The sequence below is a fragment of the Lygodium microphyllum genome, chromosome 14 (genome assembly GCF_053477565.2).
Source record: "Lygodium microphyllum isolate KBCC chromosome 14, Lygodium_microphyllum_v1.1.10, whole genome shotgun sequence".
NCBI classification, from domain to species: domain Eukaryota; kingdom Viridiplantae; phylum Streptophyta; class Polypodiopsida; order Schizaeales; family Lygodiaceae; genus Lygodium; species Lygodium microphyllum.
In genome coordinates, this window is record NC_141148.1 from 148776626 (window position 1) to 148791900 (window position 15275).

Sequence of the window (15275 nt, forward strand, 5' to 3'; positions counted from 1 at the left end):
ACACCTCAATGTGCTTTGTTCTAGCATGATAGAACTGGGTTATTTGCCAAGTTTATACTACTCATGTTGTCACAATAAATGACAACTGGCCCATCTGTAGACTAATGCATATCATAAAGTAGCTTATGCAACCAAGCTACCTCACATGCAGCCATTGCTGCGCCCCTGTACTCAGCCTCTGTGCTTGACAAGGCAACTGTAGGCTGTTTCTTGCTGCTTCAAGTGACTGCAACACTCCCAAAAGAGAACACATATCCATTGGTAGATCGTCTATCAGAAATACTACAGCCCAATCAGCATGAGTTGTTCCATGCAACTGTATCTAAACCCCAGTCTCATAAAGTAGTCCATACTGCAATGTGGACTTCACATACCTGAGTATGCATCTAGCCGCATCCAAATGCGGTTTCCTTGGAGCCTGCATAAACTGACTTACCAATCCAATAGCATAGCTCAAATCTGGCCTGGCAATAGTCATATAAATCAAACTTCCTACTATGCATCTGTACATAGTAGGGTCTTCCAGAAGCTCACCTGCATCTGCACTCAGCTTCTCATTCTGTTCCAAAGGAACTGAAATAGGCTTACAGCCTATCATCCCATATTTGGACAGCATGTCCAATCCATACTGCCTCTGCAAGAGCTGTATCCCACTTAGTGATCTAATCACCTCAATGCCCAAGAAATAACACAGCTCTCCCAAATCCTTCATCTCAAACTTCTACTTCAATAGCATTTTTACATGAAAGATATCTTCATCACTATCACCTGTCATAATCAAATCATCAACATAAATGATAAGTAGCATAATACCTTTCTCTGTTTTTCTCACATAAAGTGAGAAATCTGCCTTGGAAATCTAAAAGCCAATAGTGACTGTTGAGATATCGAGCTCCACTCGTGATATTGCAGGGTGACCGTTGTGCATTTATGTGACCGACGTGTCAGTTGTGGAGATGCGGTTGGTACACCGCTCATGAATAATAGCTAGATGATAGCTATCCTTATCTACTCTAGTTCGTGGCTCAGTTAGTATGCCACCTTAGTTAGTTGAGTTTGGTTTGAGACCCATATATAGGATTCTTCTATTTCCTTGTACTAGACTTCTTTTGGCTTACACAACTAACAAGAGGAAAACTGTTTTCAGCCTCCACCTTTGTGTGTATTCCCCCATTATGCAAGCAAGAAAGCTACAAGTGAGACTCCTTCCTTCTCTCCCACAATCTTGACATGGTATCAGAGCCTTGTTCGTGCTAAGGAGCTCAAGAAAGCAAACCAAGTTCGTGGTGTTCTGGTAAGAGGAGCAGTGTTGCTTTCATTTTCTGTTTTGGGAGCAGATCTCTGCAGGTAGCATAGCCGAAAATTGCAAGAGTGCATTGTCTCAGGTTGAGACGCCCTTCGCGGTGAAGCAAGAGGGCAGTATATGCTACGGGAAAAGGGCTTTAGCCCTTGGTGACCCTGTTTTTCCTCAATGGCCATTTCGGGGCCTGTTTTGGAGGCAGAAGTTTTCTGCACGCACTCAGGAAAATACCCTATTTTATGCTGTGCGACCACTGTTCTACAAGTCGGTGAAAAGTTACTTAGAAATTGCATCGTATGCTTGTGCGCAGAGACATTGGGAGTTTCAGAATCATCCTTGGTTCTTGTTTATGCAAAATCGTCACTAGGAAGTGACTGTGTGGTCAAATACCACATTCGCCAGTTTTGCAGATTTGCCCTTGTGAGGGTGAAGCTGAGTTTTTTGCAGTGACAGAATTTTTTGCAGTGTTCTGTAATGGCGTCTAATTTTCTTTCACAGATTGTAACTGAAAAGCTTGACAAAAACAACTTCCAGGCATGGAAGTTTAGAATGACGAATTTCCTTATGGGAAAAGGATATTGGGAATTTGTTGGAGGAAATGAAGAAGAACCAGCTCTTCCTGATGTTCCCAATCAACAGCAAATGTAGGCATTTAAAGCATGGCATCAGAGAGCCAGGAAAGTTATGTACTGGCTGTCTATTAGTATTTCAGACTCTATGATTGTGCATATTCAGGATGCAAGTACTCCAAAGGAGGCATGGGATACTTTATCAAAAATGTATAGCACAAATACGCAAGCCAGGAAAATGCAGCTCAAGCAAGAGTTGCATAATGTGCAAAGAGAAAGTATGAGCATCAATGACTACCACATGAAAGTGAAGAAGATTGTAGATGCACTTGCTTCCATTGGGTCGCTAGTGGAAGATGATGATTTAGTTTCTGTGACCTTGAATGGTCTAGGAAAGGATTATGCACAGTTTCGGACATCCATTTCAGTTCGTGAAAGATTTCCTGATTTTGAGGAGTTAATTGCTCTTCTAATTTCTAAGAAGTAGAGAAATGGTGGTGCATCTTCTTCAGGAGGAACTTCAAAAGAAGCTATCTTCTACTCAAATGTTGGAAGAGGTAGAGGCAGAGGTAGAGGAGGCCGATCTGGAGGCCGTGGTAGAAATCAGAATATGCAGCAAACTCAAGAAAGCCAGTCCTATGGAGGAGGACGTGGTAACTCTAGAGGCAGGGGGAGCCAAAGAGGTCGTGGTGGATGGCAAAGAGGCCAAAATGCAAGCAGTAATGTTGAATGCTAATATTGTGGTAAAATGGGTCATATGGCTAAAGACTGCTATAAAAAGTAGAATGACATCATGAATGGAAAATTGCAACAAGGGAATTATGCATCTTCTAGTAGACAGGGTGATGACAGAAATGAGCATTTGCTTATGGTGCAGCACATGAACAATTCTGTGACAAGTGTAGAAGATGTATTTCATGTCCCAAATATCACCAAGAATCTGGTTTCTATTGGTCAAATGGTTGAGCAGGGCTTGCAGGTCAGATTTAATCCTCATGGATGCTTTGTTGAGAATATGAAAAATAAAGGTTGCTTGATAGCAAAAGGAAAGAAGAAGGGCAGAATGTTTACGTTGGATGCAGACATGCCTGAATTGAGTGCACCAATGTTTGCACATGGGACCGGTGTAGTTGCAGATATTGATATCTGGCATAAACGCATTGGTCATGTTAATGTACAGTGACTTAAATCAATGCAGGCCCAAAATATTATTGCAGGATTGCCTAAATTCAAGGTTGCAAAAATGCATAAGGTATGTGAAGCCTGTCAATTTGGAAAATAGGCAAGGAAACCATTTCCTAGACATGTTCAAAAGAGTGAGAAGCCATTGGAATTAATCCATTCTGATGTGTGGACTACTAAAGCTGCATCTCTTGGAGGCTGTCATTATTTTGTCACTTTTATTGATGACTATAGCAGAAAAATTTAGGTGTATTTTATGAAAAAGAAAAGTGAAGTTTTTGGGCATTTCAAAACTCTTAAAGCTATGGTTGAAAAAGAGACAGGCCTGGAAATAAAATGCCTAAGGTCAGATGGAGGGGGAGAGTACCTCTCAAATGAGTTCGCAAGGTTCCTACAGGAGCATGGAATAAAGCAGCAATATTCATGCAGTCATACCCCACAACAAAATGGAATTGCAGAAAGGAAAAACTTGCATATTGGAGAGGTATCTCCTGCCATGCTCAACGAAAAAGACTTGCCAGATTTTTACTGGGCTGAAGTAGTTGCTACAGCAGTCTATATAATGAACAGGACTCCCACTGCAACAATACATGGGATGACTCCAGAGGAGAGGTATACTGGTAGGAAACCAGATATTTCTCATTTGAAAATTTTTGGTTGCATTGCCTATGTACTTGTGCTAGATGAGCTGAGATCCAAGTTGGATCCAAAAGCTGAGAAGTGCATCTTTATTGGTTACTCTCTGCAGCAAAAAGGGTATAGCTGCTATAACCCTTCTACTCATAAGTTTTCAGTGAGCAGAGATGTTTTTTTAAATGAGATGAGTAGCTGGTATAAACCAGTAAATGTGATTGATGATGTAGATGCACAAAATGGTAATGCTACACAGAATTCACAGCAGCAGTCACAAAATATTAGTGGACCTGGAGCGTCCTCTAGCAGTGGTTCACATTCTTCGCCACATGGACAGGCAGATTGAGATCAGGAGAATTTTCTCAAAGCAATGCAGATAGTGGTATGTAGGTATCACGAAAAGGAAAAGAGAAGGTTGATCAGTCCATGTTTGATGTGAATGCAGGTCACTCTTATGTGGATGGTGAATCCAGTGGCTCAGAACAGAGCATTGATGATGAGTTGGGTATTCCTTCTATTGTTACACTTGGAGTAAGGAAGACCAGGGATATTTTGAGAGCACCTGGGAGTGAACCTACTTTGCGCAGGTTTACGAGAGCTAGGTATCCTGTGGATAGGCTGAAATATGATGGATTTACAACCATTCACTATGCATATATGGTCAAAGTGATACAGGAACCAGAACCCACTTCTTTTGAGCAAGCCAAGGGAAAAGAAAAATGGGAGAAAGCCATCGATGAAGAAATGGATGCCTTGGAAGCAAATGCTACATGGGAATTGGTACCTTTGCCTAAAGGTAAGAATGCAATTGGCTGTAAGTGGGTTTATAAGGTGAAGCACAATGCAGATGGTTCTGTGAACAGATACAAGGCAAGATTAGTAGTCAAGGGGTATGCACAAACATATGGCATTGACTATGAAGAAACATTCAGTTCGGTTGCAAGGATGGCAACCGTAAGAGCAGTCATTGCTATGGCTGCATCAAAGGGATGGTCTTTACATCAGATGGATGTAAAGAATGCTTCTTGCATGGTGATTTGCAAGAAGAGGTCTATATGGAGCAGCCACCAGGTTATGCGCATGCTGTTCATCCTGAGTTTGTTTGCAGGTTGAAAAAAGCCTTGTATGGCTTGAAGCAAGCACCTAGAGCATGGTCTGACAAGATAGGACAGTATCTTGTCACTATTGGCTTTCAGATTTCCAAGGCAGATTTCTCACTTTATGTGAGAAAAACAGAGAAATGTATTATGCTACTTGTCATTTATGTTGATGATTTGATTATGACAAGTGACAGTGATGAAGATATCCTTCATGTGAAAATGCTATTGAAGCAGAAGTTTGAGATGAAGGATTTGGGAGAGCTGCGTTATTTCTTGGACATTGAGGTGATTAGATCACCAAGTGGGATACAACTCTTGCAAAGGCAGTATGGATTGGACATGCTATCCAAATATGGGATGACAGGCTGTAAGCCTATTTCAGTTCCTTTGGAGCAGAATGTGAAGCTGAGCACAGATGCAGGTGAGCTTCTGGAAGACCCTACTATGTACAGACGCATAGTCAGAAGCTTGATTTATATGACTATTACCAGGCCAGATTTGAGCTATGCTGTTGGATTGGTAAGTCAGTTTATGCAGGCTCCAAGGAAACCGCATTTGGATGCGGCTAGACGCATACTCAGGTATGTGAAGTCCACATTGCAGTATGGACTATTTTATGAGACTGGGGTTCAGATACAGTTGCATGGATACACTGATGCTGATTGGGTTGGTAGAATTTCTGATAGATGATCTACTGGTGGATATGTGTTCTCTTTTGGGAGTGTTGCAGTCACTTGAAGCAGCAAGAAACAGCCTACAGTTGCCTTGTCAAGCACAGAGGCTGAGTACAGGGGCGCAGCAATGGCTTCATGTGAGGTAGCTTGGTTGCATAAGCTACTTTATGATATGCATCAGTCTACAGATGGGCCAGTTGTCATTTATTGTGACAACATGAGTAGTATATACTTGGCAAATAACCTAGTCTATCATGCTAGAACAAAGCACATTGAGGTGCATTATCACTATGTGCGGGAGAGGGTTTTACTAGGTCTTATTGATCTAGTTTATGTCAGCACAGAGGATCAGATAGCTGACATATTCACGAAGGCATTGGGCACAGAGAAGCTGCGCAAGTTCAGAGACTTACTTGGTGTACAAGAATTGGGATTGAGCTCGAGGGGGAGTGTTGAGATATCGAGCTCCACTTGTGATATGCCAGGGTGACTGTTGTGCATTTATGTCACTGACTTGTCAGTTGCAGATTCGGTTGGTACACCGCCCATGAATAATAGCTAGATGACAGCTATCCTTATCTACTCTAGTTCGTGGCTCAGTTAATATGCCACCTTAGTTAGTTGAGTTTGGTTCGAGACCCATATATAGGGTTCTTCTATTTCTATGTACTTGAGTTCTTTTGGCTTACACAACTAAGAAGAGGAAAACTGTTTTCAGCCTCCACCTTTGTGTGTATTCCCCCATTGTGCAAGCAAGAAAGCTACAAGTGAGACTCCTTTCTTCTCTCCCACAATCTTGACATGGTGGTTATGGTTCCAGACTCTATACTGTGATACCATACCGCAGCCCTTCCTTTTAACGTCATATTGAAGAACATCATGAGATGTCCCTTGTCTTGGATGCGATAATTGAACATCAATCTCTGAAATTCACAAATGTGAAATTCTACATCCTCTTCCGCTAACCCATTAAAAATGGGCAAGGGAACTCCTACGGCTGGTAGATCCGGCGTCCCTGCAGGAATCGCAATAGGCTGTGCCATGGTGACAATTGGATTAGCAATAGGAGCTTTAAATGACGGATTCACACCCCCACTTGAAGTGGGTAGACTTGGTGGAGAAGAGGAAGAACTTATGCTTCCTCGTGCACCTAATGGAATAGGTGGAGTAGTTAAGAGACCACTGCTTCATATACATACTGGACTACTCCTTTGAGGAGAATAACGGCTTACGATCTCTATCCGCTATCTAGCCATCTCAGCACATTCTTCTTTCTGGATTTCGGCTTGACGGTCCTTGTTAGAGGACATAAACCAACTTCCTTTTGGTCCCTAGAAACCCTAGATCCGAAAGCCACCACTTTTATAAGTGGCTCCCGGCAGACGCCCCAGTGACCTAAAACGGGCCGGCACTGGCTCATGCACTAGCCGGACCTCTATCATGCACTCAACAACCCCACGGCCTCGGGGCCAGGAGCATCGATGACACATACATCATACATTGCCTTCCTAAACATCTTGCGTTTGTATCACGTCTCGTAGTCTAACTCTAACCCAATTAACACTCCTCAGAGGGAGTCCCAGCACATTGCCAAATGGCATGAAGTATAAACATAGGAGGTCCTCCCATGGCTGACTGCCGCTACCTCAGTGCGACTCTTCTACATCTTGGGGATTGGCCCCTCGATGCGTCGCTAAACATATATAACACTTCACACATAGTGCTCTCAAGGTACCAATTATTTCATTCCAGGATGTACCATACTTCACTTTACTTTCCCCTTAGACCCAATGCCTAGCCTACAGCTTGGGGCAACCTTACTCACTCAACGTTGGTCATGATCTAGAGAATACAGGTGCTATGCATCCAGGAGGTATTGTCGGATACCTTTTATCATTTTATGCTTCATGCAAATTGTGAATGTCCATGTGCTCAAACAAAGAAAAATCAGCATTTTGTATTGTGCGAAACTAATCTTTTCATGATTTCCATGCTAATGTTTATGTATTGAAACGAGGAGAGACACCGAGCCTTACGCTCATGCTGCCTTTTCCTTTATTTTAAAACAACAACATCCTATAGCCATGATGCGACACATAAATCAAGTTTAAGATTGTACTTTGATGCTCAAACTCCCCTCTCACCCTACCGTTTAATATTTTGCAATCGTTGATAGGTGTAAGAGTCATTTTATGTGTATTTCTTTATAGAGAAAGCGATAAATACTGACAAAAACATAGAAATGAGGGTAAACCAAGGCTAAACTCATGCTCTACCTTCATTATACATTGCAAAAACACTTATGTGATTTTCTGGAATTTTTCTTTTAGCATTTCCTAATTTTCTCCCATTTAAAATCCTATTTTCACCATTTTTTGGTATTTTTTCTCTATTATTTTCAATAAAAATGACTAGAAATTGAAATTGATTATGGGCTATGGCCCTTAGGTTCTTTGACAACAAAATTTTAGGTTCTATTGATGTTATATCTCATGTTTTCCCTTTATTTTGCAAAAAAACCCCATTTTGCCTCTTAAATGCGTGTTTTACGGGTTTTATACCATTAATTTCAGTCATAACACTTATGATTTTCTGATTTTCTGAGCATAAATTGATCAAACTCATAGCAAACAACAACATAATGCATAATCAGCCCATGGGAACAATATTTCATCAACCAAATAGCATAAAAACTCACTTTTTCTTCATAAAAATTGAATTACCGCTTAGGCTTTGTGTCTCGGGATCTCGGTTTTGCTATGGGACTGCATGTCAGCCCTCATTCAATGTCCAGCATCTTCAAGAACAGCACTCTTCATGTCTTCATTCACCCCGAAGCAATCCGGTCTCATCCGGACAAGCTTTCCTCCATCATTCTTCATTGTCTTCTTCCACACAAGAACAGTCCCTTAAGGGAGAGAGAGGGAGGAGAGAGAAAGACTGAAATTAGAGATCTCCATTGAGGCCACCATTTGACGGGCGAAGCACGGCGATAGAGTCAGCATACAGAGAGGAATGAAATCCCATAATCATTGTGGGGGGTTGTGTGCAGGCAGGAGGATCCATCCATCAACATATGGGTGCATTTTTCGGCCGTTCTATGGCGCCCTCATCCTCTTCACGTTTTTTCATCTTCTTGCATGAAAAGTTTCATGCTATATTAAGTTTTTGGGCTCCCAAGGATCACTTGCCCACTTGACCAAAGTTTTGTCCACCTCTTCAAATCTTGACCGGTTTCTTGGCCATTTCCCCATTCGGACTCTGAATTGAGCTCTGAAAAATCCTGGGCGTCCGGCTTGACATCCCACATTGGCCGGTAACTCTTGACAACCTGCACGTCAATCTGAAAAATTATCAAAAATTAACAAGTGTCGCTAGGGCGCCTTTAGAAAAATCGTCCTAGCTGGAGCCGCCGCCTTCGACGTTGAATATTTTTCCCTTGATATTCGTAATTTTTAGCTATTTTTAAGCACTTCTCGGCGTCAAAATTCCGCACTCAGAAGAAGACAAAAGCCAAGAAAGAAGCACCAACTCCGATTCAAAGATCAAATGAGAGAATGATCTAGCGAGAAAAGTGAGCTCTTGCTAGCTATCATGAATCTGATTTAGTGAGTTCTCTTTGCAAAGTTAAGCCAGATGTAAATATTCTACAATTGATGAAGTTGTCTCTAGGAGTGCGCAATGAATCTAAGAAGATTCTATGCACTAGGTATATCATTGAGCCCTTGGGAATAATGCAAGTAGGAGATGATTTCTTTGAGCATGCTAAAAAGCATTGCTTGAAGGTGTAGCAGCATATGTTGATGGAATATTTGTGGACCATGCTATTGTGGACACAGGATCCTCTATCAACATTATGAGTTTGGAATTGATGGAGAGACTTGGATTAGAGAAAAAAAAAGATGCCTCCATGATCCTCTGAATGGATGATGATAGTTTAAAACAACCCGAAGGTTGTATTACTAAAGTCCATGTGATTATTGCCAATATAGAATGCATTATGGACTTTAGGGTCATTAGGTTTGCAGGGTGACCTGGCTATCAAGTGTTGCTAGGCAGGCCATGGACCTTACAAGCATATTGTCAGGTTGATATACCTATTGGGCGATTGATCTTTAGTTGAGGTGCTAGATGTGTAGTAGTAGATACTTATTCCGAATCTCCTCAGAGTGAGAGAGTTCCTTTATCTTCATCAGAGTTTGATACGCTAGATGCTCCATCTGCTAGTGAGACATCATCAAGTGACAAATCCAATGAGGAGTCCACTACAAAGGATGTCTATCAAGTGACTTTGAATGAGCCAATAGAGGCTCAAGAGAGGATAAGGGATGCGGATGTAATTGAGCTTGACCTTGGTATGATGAATGATTCACAGCCAATTAAATTAGGGTCCATGCTCAGTTCAAAAGAAAGGAAGGACTACGTGTCCTTGATACAAGAATTTCATGATATCTTTGCTTGGATGAGCTGAGAGACATTCCTCCCATTCTGGCTGTTCATACGATTCCTTTGAAGTAAGGTAGCTGCCCTATGTGATAGAAAGTAAGGGATATGCCTTCCAAATTAAGGGACCGCGGGCTATTAGAAGAATTGACAAAGCTACAAAAGGCTTTTTCTGGTTCAACACACGGAATGGTGCTCACCAGTTGTTATTAGGAAGAAGAAGAACAATCAGATTTGGCTTTGCATAGATTTTAGAGAGCTTAATAAGTAGATGGTTAAGGATTACTACCTATTGCCATTCAATGATCAGATTATTCTGAATCAATTATAGCAAGTAGGGAAATCTATTCGTTTATGGATTGCTTTGCTGGATATAACCAGATGGCTATTTTGGAGGAAGACAAATTGAAAATGACATTTATTACTGTCTTCGGTATCTTTGCATATCATGTGATGGCCTTTGGTCTATGCAATGTGCCTCGGTCTTGGCAACAATAAGACCTTTGGTAATATCTCCCCAAAGGAGTTAAAAGTCTTTATTGATGATTTGGGGGTAGCCGCCACAAGGGAGTGACAACTGATTATTTTGAGGGAGTGTTTTAAGTGTTGTAGACAGTTCTACATTGCTCTTAATCCTAGAAAGTGCGTATTTAGAGTACCCTATGGGTAGTTACTCGACCATGTGATTAGTTCAATTGGTATTGTGACTAACCTTGAAAAGATAAAGGTTAAAGTCTCTATGAGCCCACTACGTACTCCAAAATAGGTGCATATCTTTCTATCACATCAATGGGGTATTATCAAAGATTTATCAATGCACTAGCAAAAAGAGCATTTCCATTGACAAACCTTCTATATTTTAATTGTATGTTTGAGTGGAATGAAGCTTGTAAAGTATCCTTTGAGGATGTGAAGCAAGAATCAGCAAAAGTGCCAATCTTCAAAGCACCCAGAAGAGGTGAATTTTTCTACATATTTTCAGCAGTCACAATGCATAGTATCAGCTATTATTATTCAGCTCAAATTTGGGAGGAAAAATGGTATCATCCAATTGCTTGTGCTAGTAGGAAATTGGGGATATCTAAACTTAATTATACGTACATGGAGAAATTGTGCCTTAAAATGGTCTTTACGATGAAGAAATTTAGGCATTATATTCTTTATGAGAAGGTGGTATTCTTTACGAAGGTGGAAGGACTCAGATTGTTGCTGAACAAGTTGTAGCCACTTGACCGTTTAACAAAGTGGTTAATCACTTTGTAGGAGTACGATTATGAGATTAGAAGCAAGCCACCAAAGCTATAGGGTATTGTAGAATGTCTTGTGGATTTTGGGGAGCTAAAGGAAATCCTGGCTGAGGGAAGTGATATTGAAGGTCTATTTAAAATCGATACAGCTTCCATCCCTTCCTAGTATGTGGCTAAAACACATTATTTATCTATAGGAGGATTTGGGGCTATTTTATCGAAGTCTGAAAAGAGAAAGATCAAGCAACAAGCATTACACTTTTTTATTATAGCGGGTGTCTTGTATTAGAGAGAAGTAGATAACATCTATCATCGTTGTGTAGTACCTAATGAGGTACCATTTATTCTGGAGGAGTGCCATGATTCAGCATGTGGGGGACATTTTGCTGGCCGACTTACCTCCCAAAAAGCTCTCTGTGCAGATATTGGTGGCCATCAATTTTCCAAGATGCTTTTAGTTATGTTAAGCATTGTGATGGCTATCAAAGACACGATGCGAGGGAAAATCGTAGGTGACCTCTAAATCCCACTTTGGCTACATTACCCTTTGAAAAATGGGGTATTGATTTTGTGGGACCAATATACCCTTCATCAACCTCCATCAACTATGTGAAAGTGGTATATTATTATAGCAACTGACTACTTTACAAAGTGGTCTGAAGCTCGAGAAAAAGTGAAGGATAATGCTAAGGAGACGGCCAATTTCATTATGGAGCAAACTGTTTGCTGTTTTGGTCCATCAAAGGAGATTGTGTCTGATTGAGGGACACACTTCTTGAACAAGGTTATAGTGGCCCTGACTGAAGCTTTGAAGATTAAGAACAACAATACTACCTTGTATAATCCTCAAGTAAACGGCCAGGTTGAGAGTACAAATAAACAACTCACAGGAATCTTATCTAAGATAGTATCAGAAAGAAAGCACGACTGGGATAAGAAATTATATGTGGCACAGTGAGCTTATAACACGACATTCAAGAGAGCCATTGAACAGGCCACACCCTGTTCAAGCTAGTGTATGGGGAGGAGTTTGTTTTTCCATTAGAAATAGAGCTCCCCACTATGTGTTTTTCCCTCAATCATTCATTGGGAGAGGAAGAAGCGTTACATGAATGGTATACTTCTCTGGCACATCTTGATGAGATTCGGTTGTGCAGGCCTTATTACATCAAGAAGTAGGGAAGAGGAGAATGAAAGCCCTTCATGATCTTCAGGCTAAGAAGTACAAATTTGCAAAAGTTCAATTAGTATTGTATTATGATGCTAGTCGGGATCTCTTTCCAGGAAAATTAGAACCCAAATGGGATGGACCATACAAGATTTTACATTTAGGAAATGAATGGCTCTACGACCCTTCTAGCACATTTATAGGGGGTAGAGTTTAAAACCAAAGTTAACTTTAATAAGCTGAAGCCTTACTATGTGTAAGAGCTGACGTTGGGCTTAGTGCTTGTGCATGTCCTTCAGGATTCAGCTTTAATGTGCAGTAGGTACCAAGACTAGCGGATGGGACACATCATTCCTTATTTGAAGCATCTATACCTTGAGCAACCATGGTACACCAAGGTCAAGTGATTTGGTGGAGCAAAGGGTATCAGGTTACTGAGTGGCAAGATGGATCCTTCACATGGGAAATTAAGGTCCACTACCACGATTGTCAACAACTTCTGACTAGCATTCCTATCGAGTTCAGCGAGGAAGGAGGGATTGTGCCTATTATACATCTCCTCTCTCGGCTTGATTTTGATTATCATAAGTACAAGTGAGCTGATTATTATGGCATGGCCTATCAATGAAGCTTAGGTTTATACTTTGTATTTTGACAAAGCTTCCAGAGGGCCCGCTAAACATGTGAGCATTGGTGTGGTCATTAAAGATCCTCGACATAGGATTGTCATAAAGTTGGGAGTCTATTTAGGATCCTCTTTTACTAATAATATGGCAAAATACAAGGCTTTGATCATGGGGCTGAATGTAGCCCAATGTGACCGTATTGGCCAATTATTGGTCAAAGGTGACTCGCAGTTAGTAATCAATAAGCTAAATGGGACCTATAGTGTATGGGATCCCATCTTACAGATGTACCATTGTGCAGGCTTGGATATGTTGCATATCTTTGAGATAGTGATTTGTCAGTTAGTTCCTCGACAATGGAATCGCTTTGCAGATTCCTTGGCTAACTATGCTTTCGTGGAAGATGTCTTTTTCAATTGTTGCCCCCCAAGGGGAGCCCTTACAATTACCTCCTAACATTAGCCCTGGATTACTTTGATGGGGTCTTCTTGCTAACACATCATATTTCAGCCGCCACTGATGGTTAGTTTGGGTTATAAGTCAGGTAGCAAGTGAGCACCTTCCTACTCTGTCATGGATGCATAGGATTGTGTATCATCATATTCATCAAACACCCCTTGCTATTTATACAAGGAGTTAGCTAATAACCCGATGCACTTAGTGTAGGGCCTAAGAAGCCTTATCTTTAGTTGGTTTTATGCTTTAGTAGAGTAACATTAGGACCAATGGATTTTTTCACCAATACGCTATATTGAATGGTAGTAAAATGTTTTACTTCATAAGGCCAAGAGGACTATCTTTGTTGAGTTCTAATGTTTTATTTCATAAGGCAAGAAGGCCATCTTTGTTGAGTTCTAATGTTTTATTTCATAAGGCCAAGAGGGCCGGTTCTATTAGTTGTGAAATGTTATATCTCTTTAGGCCAAGAGGGCCATACGTCTGTTTGGTGCACGTACATTTAATGGTTCTCTGTTTTAGTGATTTCATTATACAGGTTGGACGAAGTACCTTGAGGGAGCCTTTGCTGTGGAGGAGCTTCTTGTGGCCATTCCAGGTGGTATCGTCGCCTTTTTGAGTTTTTCTCTTAAGTTAATAGTGTTATATGTGTATGTGGGGGTTATTTTATTTTCGCTAATGGGGATTGGAAAATCAAGGCATAAAATCCTAGGGTTTGGTTAGGTATATTTGGGGGAGATTTGAGTAGTCATCTATCTCCTGTTAGAACATTGTCAAGCATTAAAGACCTATGATAGAGGGTAGTCCTTGTGACCCTGTCCTTCCTGCTTGCTAGGTAGTTGTCCTATGTAATGGGCCATAGGAACCCTCCCCTAAAATTTTAAAGGAAAAGGGAATTTTTTTTTCATTAAGTTCATTTTTTTAAAACTCCCCTCTCTCCCCCCTCTCCGACAGCAGTCGAGGGAGGGGGAGAGAGAGTGGGAGTGGTGGATTATGGGGGGGGGAGCCATGCAATCTCTAGGTGGAGAGGTGGCCATGCCACCTACCTCCTCCCCTCCCCTATATAAGGGGACGCTTCTCCCCTCCCTTGGTAGAGAAAGAGAGGAGGCTACGTCGTCACGTCACCCCCCCAACTACTACTGTACCACCCCCTGGCCGTCTGAGCGAAGTCCTTTCCCCCCTCTTCAGTTAAGGGTTTCCCCCCCTCTCCTCGCTGGTGGCATTGTTGGGCCTTCGACTGGGCGTTTTCCCTCCCCGTCCGTACTGCTGAACGGCCCTAGGCCTTCGACTCTAGGCACCACCCCCTCTGGTTACCCGCTGGCTGGCTGAAACAGCACTGGGCTACGTCCATAACCACACTCCCCCTAATCGCCAGCTACAGGGGCCTCGTGAGGAGGAGTAAAAAGAAGGAGAAGGAGAGAAGAAGAAGGAGTGGTAGAGAAAAGGGGAAGTAGTAGAAGAAGAGAAGAATGGGAGAGAAGTAGAAGGAGAAGAAGAGGAGAGAGGTAGAAGAAAAAGAAGAAGAGGGAGAGGGAGAGAGGAGTGAAGTAGTAGAAGAAGAGAAGAAGAAGAGAAAGAGAGGGAAGGAGGGGAAAAGAGGTGGGAGAGGGAGAAGGAGTGAGAGATAGTAGAGGAATAAGAGAGAAGGAGAAGAAGAGAAGGAGAGGGAGAGAGAGCAAGAGAGTAAGAAAAAAGAAGAAGAAGAGAGAGAGAAAGAAAGAAGGAGGGGAGGAGAAAAAGAAGAAGAGGAGAGAGAAAGAGAGTAACCGCTACAAGTCACCCAAACCACTCTCTCGGCAACGAATCCCATCCAGTGGTCTTTCCCAACCGAACGTATCAAACCAAATCCATTAAGGTCCGGACTGCCCAATCTCTGC